The sequence below is a fragment of the Phyllobates terribilis genome, unplaced genomic scaffold (assembly GCF_046119375.1).
Source record: "Phyllobates terribilis strain yellow unplaced genomic scaffold, ASM4611937v1 Scaffold_6027__1_contigs__length_47360, whole genome shotgun sequence".
Classification (NCBI taxonomy): domain Eukaryota; kingdom Metazoa; phylum Chordata; class Amphibia; order Anura; family Dendrobatidae; genus Phyllobates; species Phyllobates terribilis.
Genome location: NW_027368771.1, coordinates 32,135 through 47,361, shown reverse-complemented (window position 1 = coordinate 47,361; position 15,227 = coordinate 32,135). Strand labels below are relative to the sequence as shown.

The following is a 15,227-nucleotide window of genomic DNA, read 5'->3' as shown; positions in this document are numbered from 1 at the left end:
ACTTATGAGTGCTTCACAACCAACATGCTTATCAAGAGAATACCCATAAACCTAGGTGGTTTGGTCTGTCGGTGTATATTATAATGTTGTACTAAACTCTTTCTTATATTTCATGTTGAATGTGTTTTTACCCTAATTACATTGTCCAAAAACAGGAGCAAGCCAGCCCTGAAATGGAAGGCCCCACGAATGAAGGTTTTGCAGACGTGGAACATACTGCCTTGCAGCGGGAAGTGGATGCTTCCAATGTGGGTGATGATTCCAACAAGTTCTCTACATCAACTGACCCAAGCGGCGTTACCCTTTTGTGTATGAAAGATGGGTGAGTGTTTTTTTTGGTATGCACCATGTAGACATGCATAATTCTTTTGTAAAATTAATCTTATTTTCCTTAATACTCCAGTTTTGATGATATAGAAGACATACCGGAACCCAAAGTGCACGTTGACCCTGGAAACAAAAGAAAGTTTATTATTGTATCTTCACCTGACGGAGAATGATAGTATCAAACCGTCAAGCATGTTTTCTGATTTTCCTTACAAGACAACACTTTTTTGTAATCCGGATGCTTTATTTCGTTTCCCCCTTTACAAGACTATTTAAGTTGTTTGTTTCAAGGGCTGACCTTTAGTTACATCAATATGCTAGCGCCATTTCTACGTGGACGTTTTTAGGACCATTTTTGCTATTATAACTTCGTACTTTTAAGTTATTTTTGTTGTTTAATTGAATACACTGGTTTCACTATATTACTGAATTTTATGTTTTAATTATACAACTTTAAGCTGCCATTGTTCTTCGAATCTGTTATGTATTTAAAGCGCAAGGGCCAAAAAGATCATAAGCAGTTTGGAATAAGGTACGGATTTTAATTTAAATGAATATGAGCATGATTTTCTAACAATTAGATTGAATGCAAAATGTGTATGTCATTCACCAAGCTCTTCAGCAGGCTGTTCGCTAAAAGGTAGATGCGTATACTCATGGTAGGTCTCGACGCAGCTGGTAAGACTACCATCTTGTAGAAGCTCAATTTGGGTGAGATTTTCACTACCATTCCAACTATTGGTAAGTTTACTTCTCTGTTTCTAGATAATGAAAAAACTACGTTCATTCCAAAGATGAGCACTCATTTTTGTGTTTGTACAGGGTTCAAAGTGTAGATTGTGGAATACAAGAACATTAGCTTCACCGTGTGGGATGTCGGGGGTAAAGACAATGTATATATGTTGTTTCAACCATGTCTTACATTTAAACAACTGTCACTTTGAATAACTGGTTTTCGTTGAACCTTTGATTATAGATCAGACCATTGTGGAGACACTACTTGCAGAACACCCAAGGACTCCTTTTTGTGGAGAAGCTGGTCTATCCGTTCCGGTCATGCCCTCCTTGGAATGCACATTTAGATTCCTTTTTAAAGTTATGGTAAGGTTTTTTTAAGTGATTTCGATATTTTCTTGGGTCTTTTATTGATTCATGTTTAGATCACCTGCTAATTTTCCTATTTTTTTCAACATTGTTAGACTAAACCACTCCCTCTTATTTCCTTACTCTTCACTTAAAATTCCCTATCTTCATTTCCACTATCAAAAGTACACCACAGAAAGTTGAGTGAGTTAATTCCCTCGTGGCAATTGAATTAGATAGTTAATACAGTTAAGTACTGTTGCTTAAACTTAACAATTGTGCAGGATGAATTGTTGGGATGCAGTTCCGCTTGTATTTTCCAACAAACAAGATGTTCCAAATGGAACAACACCGTGGAACTGTTCATAAGGTTTTCATTACTAATTACATCAGGACATACAAGACGCATGGATGTAGGGCCTTCTTTGCCATGGAAGACCACTCTCTTTTATTATTGCAACAAGGTGAAATTGTTTAGAAGAGAGAAGACAATCTTGCTTCAGTTGTTGGTGTAACAACTTCTGAACTACCTTTGGAAAAGAAAGGTGTTTCTGTCCTTCTTGACTGGATTAAGGTATGGTCAGTGAAGTTGTTGTGGAGGTATTTTGTTGATTTTTTGCTTTGTTCTTGAGAATTGAAACATTATTCTTAAAATGGAAACCAAATGCATCTTTTCTTTCAGATATTTCCTATCGTAATATATATTTCCTTACAGTCTCACCTGAAAATATGAGAAACAATTTATTAGATTGTTTGATATTCAAAATATAACTCAGTTTCTTCAATTGTTATTGTAAAGTCAGGTTGAAGAATTATGTGCTACTAATTGTGCAGTATGATATAAATTAGAGTTCTGTTTGGCAAGTGCCCTTATAATTGCAATGACACTAAAGTAAAATAAGTGCTTGTAAGAATATGGAGATTGTGCGTAAATTCACACACAATAAACTTTAGAAGCTACTTATACTCAAAAAAATTGTATGTCATTATGATGAAAATATCCAATTAGACCCTCTGTCCAAATATCTACATGGAGTCCTCCTTCACTTTCTGCACTATCAATTATCAATAAAATGTTCATTGGTGTTATATAGTCCTCATTCACTTTCTTCACTATTAAAAATTAGTAAAATGTTCATCTTGATCATGTACTGTCTACTTCAGCATGAGTATGATTGGCATCTTTGACTTGTATGACTTCTTATCCAGAAGATGACCATCATATAAGTGTTATTTTTTTAATTTAAAAGTTTTTTTAAAATTTATTTTTCTATGTCAGAAAGTGTTTATTGGACCGGATAGGTGTCATATGGATCAAAAGAATCAATATGTAACAATGGATACAGGTAATATTTTTAAAAGTAGAACATCTATGCCTTGATTTGTCGAGTCCGTATATATTTGGATTTTGGACCTAGCAATGAAACATTTCATTTTTTCGAAACTGTTATCTTGTAATTTCCTATTCTGTACAGGTTCACATATTGAAACTCAAAGGAACTCTGATGCTTACAACCTCAGAAGACGTTGCAGCCATTCAAGCAGTAATATTTAAAAGCACGGAGAAAACCAAGCTGACCGGTGACAACAACGGCTTCCATCAACTACTAACAGTACTCAATAAAGTGAATAAACTTTTTGCCTTACAAACTGGAGATGGATGAGTTGTTTAGTCATTCATGCTGCCTTCACTTCATGAGAAGCCTACATTTAACCGATCCTCTGATTCACTTGCGCAACTTCAGTAAATGAGAAGCTTGCATATCCAATTAGAATTGTATTTTGGTTTACAATCAGCGTTTGAAGGTTAGCTCTCTCCCCTTTCAAAACCTTTAAAAACTGAATTTAACAGTCTACTCCTTTTTGGCAAGAACGCGGCAGCCGGTCAAGTGCAGGACCCAATAAGACTCCGTAGTTGCAAAAAAAGATACATACTTGAATTTAACATTGTTGTCTAGTTTCAGATTCTTATTACTATTCATATGCTACAACGTCGTCTTCTTCTTCTTCTTCATGGCATGCAAATAATGATCATAAAATCTATCCGGAGAGTAAGAAGCAATCCTCTGAAGAGGGAACACACAAATCTTGAGCCATTTCAGTACATATTGTTAGCAACCCTTTGTGCAGTTGAGAATCTGGCTGATGTAGATGAAGATGGTGTACCCTCAATACTAGCAATTTGCCATTTATATAGTCTTGATAACCGTTATAAAAGTGTAGTTATATTTTCTTCTTTATTCTAAAAAGCCCTATGTCTGTAAACAATTAGATTTAAAATTAATTTTAGGCCAGTTTAGGGTGTATCAATTTGTTGTATACTTATGCATTATATCAATTCCGGTCGAACATTCCACTACTATTGTATTTCAATTTGAAGCAGAATAAATACCTTGGCCTTTTCTAACTTTGTGAATATCCGGCAGTACTGTTATAACTGTTTCTGTTGTTAATGAATAATATGCTACTGGTGTGGTTGACTTTGATTTATTTTTCAGGAACAAGGTGAATAATATGTTTTGGTTTGTAGTGAAAACTATATGGCTGGTGCAGAATAAATATGTGTTGGGCATATTAATTTTTTGGTTTTGTCTAAACTACTGATGCATTGTTTGGTTCGTTTACTACTTCTTTAGTCTATGCTGATAATCATAAGGTGGGAATTGCTGATATGTGGGCTCAAATGATCTAAATTCAAAGCTTGTACCGGGGCAGTGGTTTCTGTTAGGAGGTCTGACTTGTGCAGACTATGTTGCTGGTGCAGAATACATATATGTAGGGCATAATATGGTTTTGGTTGAATTCAGCGGTAACATTATCTTGGTTGAATTCAGAGCATGAACCTGGGCCGTGGTTTCTAACGATTTTTGTTGTTACATCCAGCAGTACTTGGTAGAATTCAAAGCATGAACCGACGTGGTTTCTGTTAGGAGGTATGAATTGTGTTTCAGACTTATCAACGGATTTGTCTATCTTAGTTCTTTTTTGTCAATTTTACACTCCTCTGTAATTGTATCACCATAATTTCTTTTCCATCGTGGTAGCAGTTCTAACAAACTTAAACTTGACAAAGGCATTGTATATATGGTGGCATGCAAGACTAGAACTACATACATGCTGGCTATTTTGAACTTATTTTAAAAATCAGTAACAACAAATGGCCCAAGTCTGAGGAGGTTATTTTCCATCTCTTTAACTATTGTAATAGATTTTTTTTATAGTCATGCAGATACAATACAATTGAATGATTAATTACTTCATAAGCCTCATATGATGTTAGCACTGCAGCTCTTACCGGGATTCTTAATTTCTTATGGATGATGACAACTACCGTGACCGTCATCACATACAGTTACAGTTATAAAGATCACTACATTTTATTACATTGGACATATTAAATAGGATTGTGTTTTTAAGGTATTTTAAAATTCATATTATTCTATCACAAAGTCTTTTATAACATTTGTATTAATTGCATTGACTAGGTTTGAATTCAATGGGACTATGAAAAAGGAATGCTTTCTCTTACCATTTCAAATTGGATATTCTTGGCTCATAAAGTCTTTTATGAAATATGCAGTCAATGCATTGAATACCTTTTCATAAATTGAAAAATTGTTTTAACTATTCAACTCTTTTATTTAAATATGTAATCAAAGATCCAATATGTGAAAGAAACTCTATACTTGAGAGAGAAGGAGAACACGTACATATGGGGCGGAACAAATCAAGAGACCGTAGAGGTGAGTTAGTGTAAACTTGAATATTGTTTTCAATTCATCATGTTTACTATTTCATCGTTACACAATTGAAACATCTATTCATGCAGATATGTTACCACGTTTTGGGGATATATGTTCCCACTAGAAATTGTGACAACCACAACCACCACAACACGTCCAAATGGAAGGTCAGAGACTTATTGTGGTTTGCAGGTGAGTTCTACATGCATCGTACACAAAAAGCCCAACATCTTTGGTTGTCAATAATTGAGATTACAATCAAATGTGCTAAATGTTATATAGCTTGTACATCTCAATTTATGTAGCAATTGTATGTTATGTGAAAACCCTTGGTGATGCAAAACAGGTTGTTTGGTTTGTTTAACAATTCTTTGAAAGGACTTTTTGGAGAAAAATTGAAAAAAAATTACAATTACGCAGGTTTAGGTTATTTTAATATTTAAGTTGTACATTGAGGAAGGGTATGTGCATTGTCTGCTGGGTTTTTGGCATCAAAATAGAGTTTTCGTGAAGCGATTTTATAATATTTGACACATTAAAAGTGGAAACAGAGGGATAATTCCTTGATGGATGTCATTCCCCTTTCTTTTCTGAAAGATAAGATGTGATTTCATGATCATACAAAGGTTGTTTCAACATTTACTGAGTTGACTCTCAGCTGACCTAAAACCAGCGTTTCAGCCGTTTAAAAAAAGTGAGATTTACACAATAAACAACGGTTCAAACACAACCAAGCTTTATGAATGCTAAACTAATGCTTTCTTACAGAAATCCTTTACATTTTTTAACAAACGAACAAAGTTGAAACTCAGCTGAGTCTTTTTAAAATCAAATCAGTGAGATGCACATCCACAGTTTGCAATTCCAAAAACAATTTTTTGACATTCGTATAAATTTTAAAGATCATTTTTTAAGTCACATTGAATAAGAGGTTGTTAAGGTTTTGTAACAGGTTATAAATTATAGAATTGGGTCATACTATGAACGGGTTTGTTAATGTTTTGAAAAGGAGAATTATTATCTGACAAAAGAAATTTAATCAATGCAAAGACTACTTTTACTACATTGAACAAGGCTTGGAATTCTCATTCAATTTATTTAAATCTGTAATCAAATGTGAAACAGGTGAAACAAACATAATACCGGTGAGAGAACAAGCACATGTAGAAAAGGGGAGGAAGGCATCAAGAAGTAGTAGAGGTGAACTATTGCTAAATTTCATGTTCATTTCAATAAAGCATGTTTAACATTCCATCATTGAACAATTTAATTATCTATCTACGCGGAATTTATGAAAAGTTTTGGAGGATATATGTTCTCACTCCGAACTGTGACAACAACAAAAACACTTTCAAATGGAAGGACATCGACTTATTGTGGTTTGCAAATGAGTTCAACAAGTATCATACACAACCATAACTGTAATTTGACTTCGCAATTGTGAATCGACTTAGATGGGATTCATACTATGTAGTTTTCAACTATTAAATAAAAAAAATTATCCATGAACCTCATGTGACAAAGAAGAAAGATTATACAGGGTCGGGCGATCAAACTAGACAAAAAATCAGGAACAAACACTAGTTGCATACAAGTCCATCATTAAGCCTTTATAATATGGAATACAATATCTAAGTTTACAACATTAACATGAATAATAATATATTCGATGTCTACAGATGTTGTTGTCACCTATAAAATTTTAAGTACACCTACATGTACATGCCCGTCCTATGGTGCAACAATGTGGAGTGAAGAAAAATAAAAACATCACTGACGAAAGAAAAAACCTTCTCAATTTGTTTCCAGGACGGGAAAGTGCAGCCCCCCCTACTACATACCACACCAGAACGTTTAAACCAACTTCTACTCAACAACACCCCACAGGCAGTGGCATCTTTGCAAAAAATAAGAGTCTACAACAACATTTTCTCATTCACTTCCTTTGGAGCAAAGATAGATGACCAGATTAACCGCTCAAGGGGACCATACACATTCAGAATATCCGGTCAGAACTACCATCGTGTGGAAACACTCATACCAGAGGAAGGGACTGCTCCCAGATTTGTGCAACTGTACTTTCACGATACTCAAAATGAAGTTCAGAATAGAATGGGTTGTATGAATCTGGATAGTACTGATGTAGGTCCTATAGTTGTGAAAGAATTAGTTCGGATGTTGGACCAGCACAGTGCAGTCTCAAAAACGTACAGGATGGCTAGAGATTGGGCAGTCAGAAACGAGTCAACTAAATTAACCATCAAGCTCATTGGACATAGGAACACGGATAATCAACAATATATTTTGCCAACAGTACCAGAGATAGCAGAACTAATTACATGAGATTTGGGATAGAGTACAACACCAAGAGACATAATAATCAATTGTAAGGACTGCAAAGAGTATAGGAACTACACCCCCTATACATGTCATTGCAATACCCGTTTTTATTCCCTCACGGAGAAGATGGCTGGTATGAAAAAATATCATACATTCAAAATCAAAAGAAAAGAAAGACTCAAAGAGGTCATGTCACCATGCGGGAATACTATTGCTACAGGCCAAAACAACGACAACAAGAAGCATTGACACTCATCCAAGGCGGACGACTTTAACATTAGTACATTGTTGATGCATTCACGGCTGTTGAAGAGAAGAGACTACGTTGGATTAAATTTAGTCAGAATGAGCTAAGGGCCGATCTATACAACAATGTTTGTGATGCAGTCACAAGGGAAGACACCGAGGCGACATCCATAGGGAAGGGTATTTTCTCAAAAGGTTAAAACTTAATTAAGAGAATTATGTAGTAAAGGAAAATGAGTTTACATTGGTTATAATAAAATCAGGAAGCTACAGCTGCAGAATTGCAAAACTGTGGTTTATAAAATCTGGTACATGAGTTTAATTAAGACTGTATGCTGTTTTATAAAATTTGCTTGATACAGCTACAGAACTGTAGTTTACAGTGAGTAAAGATGAGTTATTCACATGTTTATAGAGTGGGAAAAAGACAATTATAATAAAATAGGAATTTAATAATATATATGAAACATGTGCCATTATTAAAAAAAATACACATAGGAAGAATAAACAAACTGCAAAAAACCAGTAACAGATCCGTAAAATATCATATATTATATAAAGGGACATATTTATTTGTTTTAACAGTTGCCGAACTGATTGCCTACTTTCATGTGCAGTGGTTTACACAATAGAGTTCTAGAAACGAGGACTCCCTCATGCACATATATTAATATGGCTTGAAAATGCACACAAGATCAAATCAGGGAAAGACATAGATGATATTATCAGTGTGGAAATACCTTGCAAGGACACGGATCCAGAAATATACAAGTCTGTTACTAACCATATGTTGCATGGACCGTGTGGAGAAGCAAACAAAAAAGCACCGTGCATGACAGTTAGCTAGTGTACCAAGTATTTCCCATAAGCATACTACGCAGAAACGACACTTGATGAGGATGGTTTCCCTGTATACATGCGCAAAAACAATGGCGTCTCTGTGAAGAAGGGCAAGGGAAAGCTAGATAACAGATTTGTGGTTCCAAATAATAGATATTTTCTACTCAAGTACAACGCGCACGTAAATGTGGAGTGGTGCAACAGGTCAAGGACAATTAAATACCTTTTTAAGTACATTACCAAAGGGCCAGATAGAGCTATAGTTGTGTTTATTGAAAATGTTGAATCAATCGAAACAAAAAGGCAGCAACCAAGAGATGTGGTGGATGAAACAAAAATCTATCTAGAATATAGGTTCTTATCGGCATGTGAAGCTGCATGGAGGGTATTTGGATTCACCATACACAAATAATTCCCCGCAGTTATAAGACTGGCTTACCATTTGCCAGGATAGCAACCAGTCACTTTGTCAGATGGTCAAAACCTACCAGCTTGGTTGGAAAAGCAACCAATCAGCCACACAATGCTCACATAGTGGTTCAAATTGAATAATAAAGATGTTAGAGCAAGAAGGTACACGTACACAGAGTCTCCAAGACACTACGTGTGGAACGCAAAGAGCAAAGTGTGGCAAGATCGTAAGGGGAAAAACTGGTTGGAAGAATATTTTATGCCCACCCAGCCTCGGGGAATGATACTACCTCATAATGCTCCTGAATGTTGTTCAAAGACCGAGGTCGTATACGGATATTGAACTGTACAAGGGAAAGTATATGACACCTTCAGGGAAGCATGTTATGCTTCTGGAATGCTAAATGAGGATATAGAGTGGACAAATGCAATAAATGAAGCCCAACCATGGGCATCTGGGGTCAACTACGCCAATTGTTTGTCACAATCCTACTTTTCTGCGACGTTAGTAGCCATGGACAATTATGGGAAAACAACCGGGCGACAATAGCTGAAGACATACTCTATCAAAAAACAAAGCAGTTTAAGTTCCCGAAATTAGAGCTATCGGAAAAGCAAATAAAAACTTACACCTTACTACAGCTTGAACAAATATTGGAAACAAATGGAAGGTCATTGTCAGATTATCCGGGATTGCCACAACCAGAAAAGAGTGTGCTGACACAGATGGATAACAGACTAATACGAGAAGAGCTGGCCTACAACACAAGAACAATGGAAGAGTTACATGCTACGCTATTCCAATCACTAAATTAAGAACAACGACAGATCTATCAGAAGGTTATACACACCGTAGAGCAGGGAGCATGCGAGTTCTACTTTATCTATGGACAAGGAGGGACTGGAAAAACTTTCCTCTACAAAACTATCATGGCTCGAATACGATCAAAAGGACACATTCTTAGCAGTCACATCATCAGGTAAACACTTGGAAACCTTATAACTCCCTATTTCATTAAAAAACATAATCATAGTTAATACAATAGATGATAAATGTATTTCAAGACAAATAGCTCAACTTATATCAGAGAAATTATAGTCAACAACACAATTTTTCGAAACATATATCTTCTTTTAAACATGTATTCATATAATAATATGGAATGATGGAATTCTTTGCAAATACAACTTTTTAGGATGTGAACATCACCTATTTTGAAGACTTAGTACTTGGTGAATAAAACAAGTAAACATATAACTACTATATTAAAAAACCTAAGTTAATCCGTGACAAAATTTAAGGGAAATAAATTATATACATGAACTAAGACCATCATTTCAACTAAAAAGGAAATCTAAAAAAAGTAACCTGCATTAAATTGAAACAGTTATATCAGCATTGTTGTTACCAGGAGGAAGAACAGCTCATAACAGGTTCGTAATACCACTCGAGGTACAGGAACATAGAACATGTGGAATCTCTCAGAACACACACTTGGCACACTTGATGCATGAAGTGAAGTTAATTATATGGGATGAAGCCAATGTATCAAAGATATTCATTTCAAGCTTTAAATAGAACCCTCCAACATATAATGGGAATAAAAAATCAAGGTAATAGAAAAAGGCTATTCGGAGGGATACTAGTGATTCTTGGAGGGGATTTCAGACAAATTTTACCAGTGCTGCCAAAGGGAAAAAGACAAGAAATAGTTCAAGAATGCATAAGAAACTATGCATTATGGGCACACGTTCGTATTTTCCAAAAACAAGAGAGTAAGTGACCAAATGACCTCGAGAGATATTGATACGGAAAAGAAAAAATTCAACAACTGGATAAAGAAAGTGGGGGAAGGAACGACACCGGCCATAGCGCCTGAAGATGAGGACGGGGCAACATGAATTGAAATACCAGATGAGTTCCTAATTCAGGAAAAGGAAAACCCAATACAACAACTAATAGAGGAGGTCTACCCAAACTTCGATCAAAACCAAACAAAGCTTGCTTATCTTCAACAACGATCAATACTCACCCCCCTTAATCAAGAACCGGATAAAATCAACAAATACATGTTTGGTCTACTAAAAGGGAGTACAAAAGTGTACAAGAGTGCAGATGAAATCTGCATGGCATCAATGGATGTAGCAGAGCAATAACACATGTATCCTACGGAATTCCTAAACGGGCTTGACTTTCCAGGTAGATGCAAAACACAACGTGATTTAAGATTGTGTAATTAAACAAACAAAAAATAATAGACTAACATTGTGCAAATAATACACAGGAATGCCACCACATGCATTGGAACTGAAGGAAGGATTACATGTCATGCTTATGAGAAATGTCAACCCAACACAGGGGTTGTGCAATAGAACACGACTGTTAATCACGCAACTAGGAACTTGGGTAGTTGAAGTTGAGATCATTACAGGGGAATGCGTAGGAGAAAGGGTAATCATACCAAGAATAACACTTACATCAACAACAACAAAATGGCATTTCATTACAAAAAAGAAGGCAATTCCCAATAAAGACGTGCTTCGCAATGACTCTTAACAAGAGCCAAGGGCAATCGCTCAAACATGTTGGACTCTATTTGCCCAAACCAGTCTTCTACCATGGACAATTATATGTGGCGAATTCAAGAGTGACATACCCAAAAGGGTTGCGGATACTTCTAATGCCAAATGAAAACCAGCTGAAGAACAAAACAAGAATACCGTCTTCGAGGAAGCTTTCAAAAAATTACTCCAAAACACACAGGTACAAAATTACTCGGGTACACAATAATGAAAAGAAATACTCAACAAATGAAAAAAGGGAATGATCACTTAGATATTATATATGTGAGTTATACAACTCAGTGAATCTGAGTAGAGGGAACATTGGTTGAAGGATAATAGTGTATACACACATGGAGGTTGCTTTTTATGTCCAAGGAAGGGAACCAAAAACAACTACTTGTTTTGTCTTAACGTGAGTGTCGGTCACATACCCACTAATCTTATGTGTCGGGCACCCACCAATCCCCACAGGATCTAGCCGTTAAATCCAAAATGTCCTCAATTAGTGGTAGCAGCATGTTTTGAACCCGGGCGGAATTACCACGCCAAGGATCTACTCATCCCTGCCAACCACTCGAGCAACACCCTAGGGGGTAAAAACTACTAATTTGTCTCTATAATAAATTGTGAGTTTTTTCCCCTCTTTTTAGTCTTCAGTAACTATTTTCAGTCTCTCTCAGCCCCCACAACCAATTCCTTCTACAGTTGAAAGGAGAATAAAACAATAAATGTTTAACCATTATGGACCACCTTTCACGTGTGCCTATCTTTATAAGATCTAAAACAACATTGTAGTTTTGATACTCACTTCCACTGCTATACCAATCTGTAAATTACACAAAACATAGTCAAAATTGGAAGGAACAAACGAGAAAAGGTACCAATGATGCACGCAATTGAAACTCCAAATAACGATAAAAAAAAAAAAATGGAACCAAATGTTGCAATAGGTCAAAAGGACCGTGCGTAACACGGGCAAGAAAGCACTAGTATACTATAAAGTTAAGTTAGTGGTTCATTTATTACCTAAAAGTCAAACTATTTTTTCCACTTATGTCCTTCTATTAATTCAAATTAGCACATGTTTTACCGGTTATACTATCTCATTTAACACTTATTTTACGTATTATATCCTCCCACAAATCTAATATAGCCAAATAGTCGCTCTTCTCATGTGAATGACCTCTTATACCCTTAAATATTTTCAAGTATTTAGTGAGATGTATTCGCACATGCCATCATTCATTTCATTGTTACAATCCTTCTACTTCCTCCCAGATTTATTCTAGCATTACAGAACTTAACGACTTTCTCCCCAATTTAATCCAACATTATAGAACTTAATGACCTTCTCACCCAATGGATAATTCAATCTATAAACACCTCTAAAATGGTTGCTCGATGGCTAATTCAAGAGTTCGATTCAGATGCTCATGTAATAACCTCAATCTTCTGCTACTCCTTTACTTGATGTTAAATTTGCATTCTTTTATTCAATAGATTATTATTTGCTATGCTTCTATTGCTTTTAAAGGTGGTAAATTTTCATTTTCATTGGGCAACAATATAAATAAAGGTATGTATTTAATGTATATATACATTTACAATGATGCATCTATCCTTAGTGCGAGAACAACACCCGTTATTTTAATCTCAAATATATTCCAATCCAATTTCAATGGAGATCAATTAGCACAATCCAGAAATAACCAAACTTTATCTGACTTGTTATTCATTTAGTTATCCACTTAACAAATATATTGGTAAGTTTTCAGGAGGTTCAAACTTTTAGTTATATTAATAATAATAGATTCATCTAAATCCTGGTTAAACATAGATGAAAAAACTCTTGCATATACTCCAATACCGATGAAGACTAGTTCTTATTATAATCAGATACTTTGTACAATGAGTTAGAAAATAAAAATCAATTACATCACTTTAACAACTCTTAGAATAGCCCTAGCTCCCAAGTTATACAACCAAAAAGAGTATATAGAAATCCAAATTCAAAGAAGAAAACAATAATTATATAGATAAAGATAGTCATGATAAATACATTCTTATAATAATGATAAAATAAAAAATACTAATTATCATTGTTATAATAATAATACTTATTAGATTTAGTGCTTTGAAGTATTACTTACATTCGAAAGTCAACTAGTATAAATTTAATTTCCCCTTTTATCTTATTTGAGTCCCTTCATCTCCCTTGAAAAAATATACAATTTTTTTTCTTTCTAAGACGTCTTAATTCAATAATATATGAAAGGGTTGTAATACTTCATCTTCTAATTTACCTTTTCCTTAAATGTGTTAAACCCTTTACCATAACCATTCCCTACTTTTAACTCCCATGGAAATTATAACTGCTCCAACATGGATTATATACAATCTCTTATCATATATATTAAGCTAAAAATAAACATACTATAAAAGGGATTAAAGACTAAAAACAATCTATATATAGTGTATCATTAGTTATTACATTGAAAAGAAATATTATCTATATTTTTAAGTGATTAATACTATGAAAAACTTTACATTAATTGTTTTACATCTTTATAGTAACAATGATTTGAAAAAATATATAAATTACTCATAAGATACGAGAAAATATATTCGTATTAGTTAAAGAGTTAATGTCTATTAAAAAGATTTAATAACCGTGAATCTAATACATATAAAATAGAGTTTTTTTATAGTTAGTTTTATCTAGTTAAACTTATTTTTATTTTCTTTTTTCCCTAAATCCATCTCCATCAATTGCTCCTTTAGTGACTTTTACAATTGTGGAGGTCTTCACTATATTAATACTTCTTTATTATGAAACCTATCTTTTTTCCTAATTATAATATTGAAAGCTCGTGAATATCGTGAACATAATTAAATTGAATTGGAGTTACAAAGAGGGTAGAGAAATTCGATTTGTATAGACTCGGTGAGAAATTTGATTGGATAAGAAAAAAATTCTATATAAATCAGAATCAGATTCAGCAAATTTGTCAATTGCTTGTTCCATTGAAAATATTGAATTTTTCATATTTATAATATAATAATGGATTAAATAATAATATGTAACGATTACATATGCATTATACTAAATATGATATCCTATCAAACTAAAAATAACACCCAAGAGAAGAATTTTTAGATTTCAATATACAAAACAAAATTGATAACATAAATAATCCATACAGTTCATTCACTAGAGAATAAAAAATTTCTCCATGACAATACCATGTATCCATAAATAGTTACATATTATAGACAAGTACACTCCTTACGTTTGTTGATTCAGTGAAATGGAGTATTGTCCCATTGAATCATTTTTAATCACTCTATACATTATATTTCATCTATGTGGTTCATTCAAAGTTTTATAGACAAACAAGGAAAACACATTCATATATATATATATCAAATTCTTTTCATACAAGATGCCACCTAAAAATAAAGCCCGTACAAAGCACATGCATGAACAACCTGGTTTACTTAAAAATTAACCAAGATCCTTCATGACATTCTTAATTAACTTAAGGTATTCTAACTTTAGAAACTAAATAGCTACATATACTTGACTGAAAACAAAAGAGATCGTTATGTAGTCATCATTTGGTTTCACCTTGAATTAATGTATTTTTGTTAGTTGGTGAAAGATTATATGCT

At 34.2% G+C, this 15,227-nt stretch overlaps 1 pseudogene; it reads left to right on the top strand.

Annotated features, from left to right (window-relative positions):
- The first annotated feature begins 5,122 nt into the window (after window positions 1–5,122).
- Window positions 5,123–15,227, top strand: part of LOC141250636 (uncharacterized) — a 37,030-nt pseudogene continuing 26,925 nt past the window's right edge.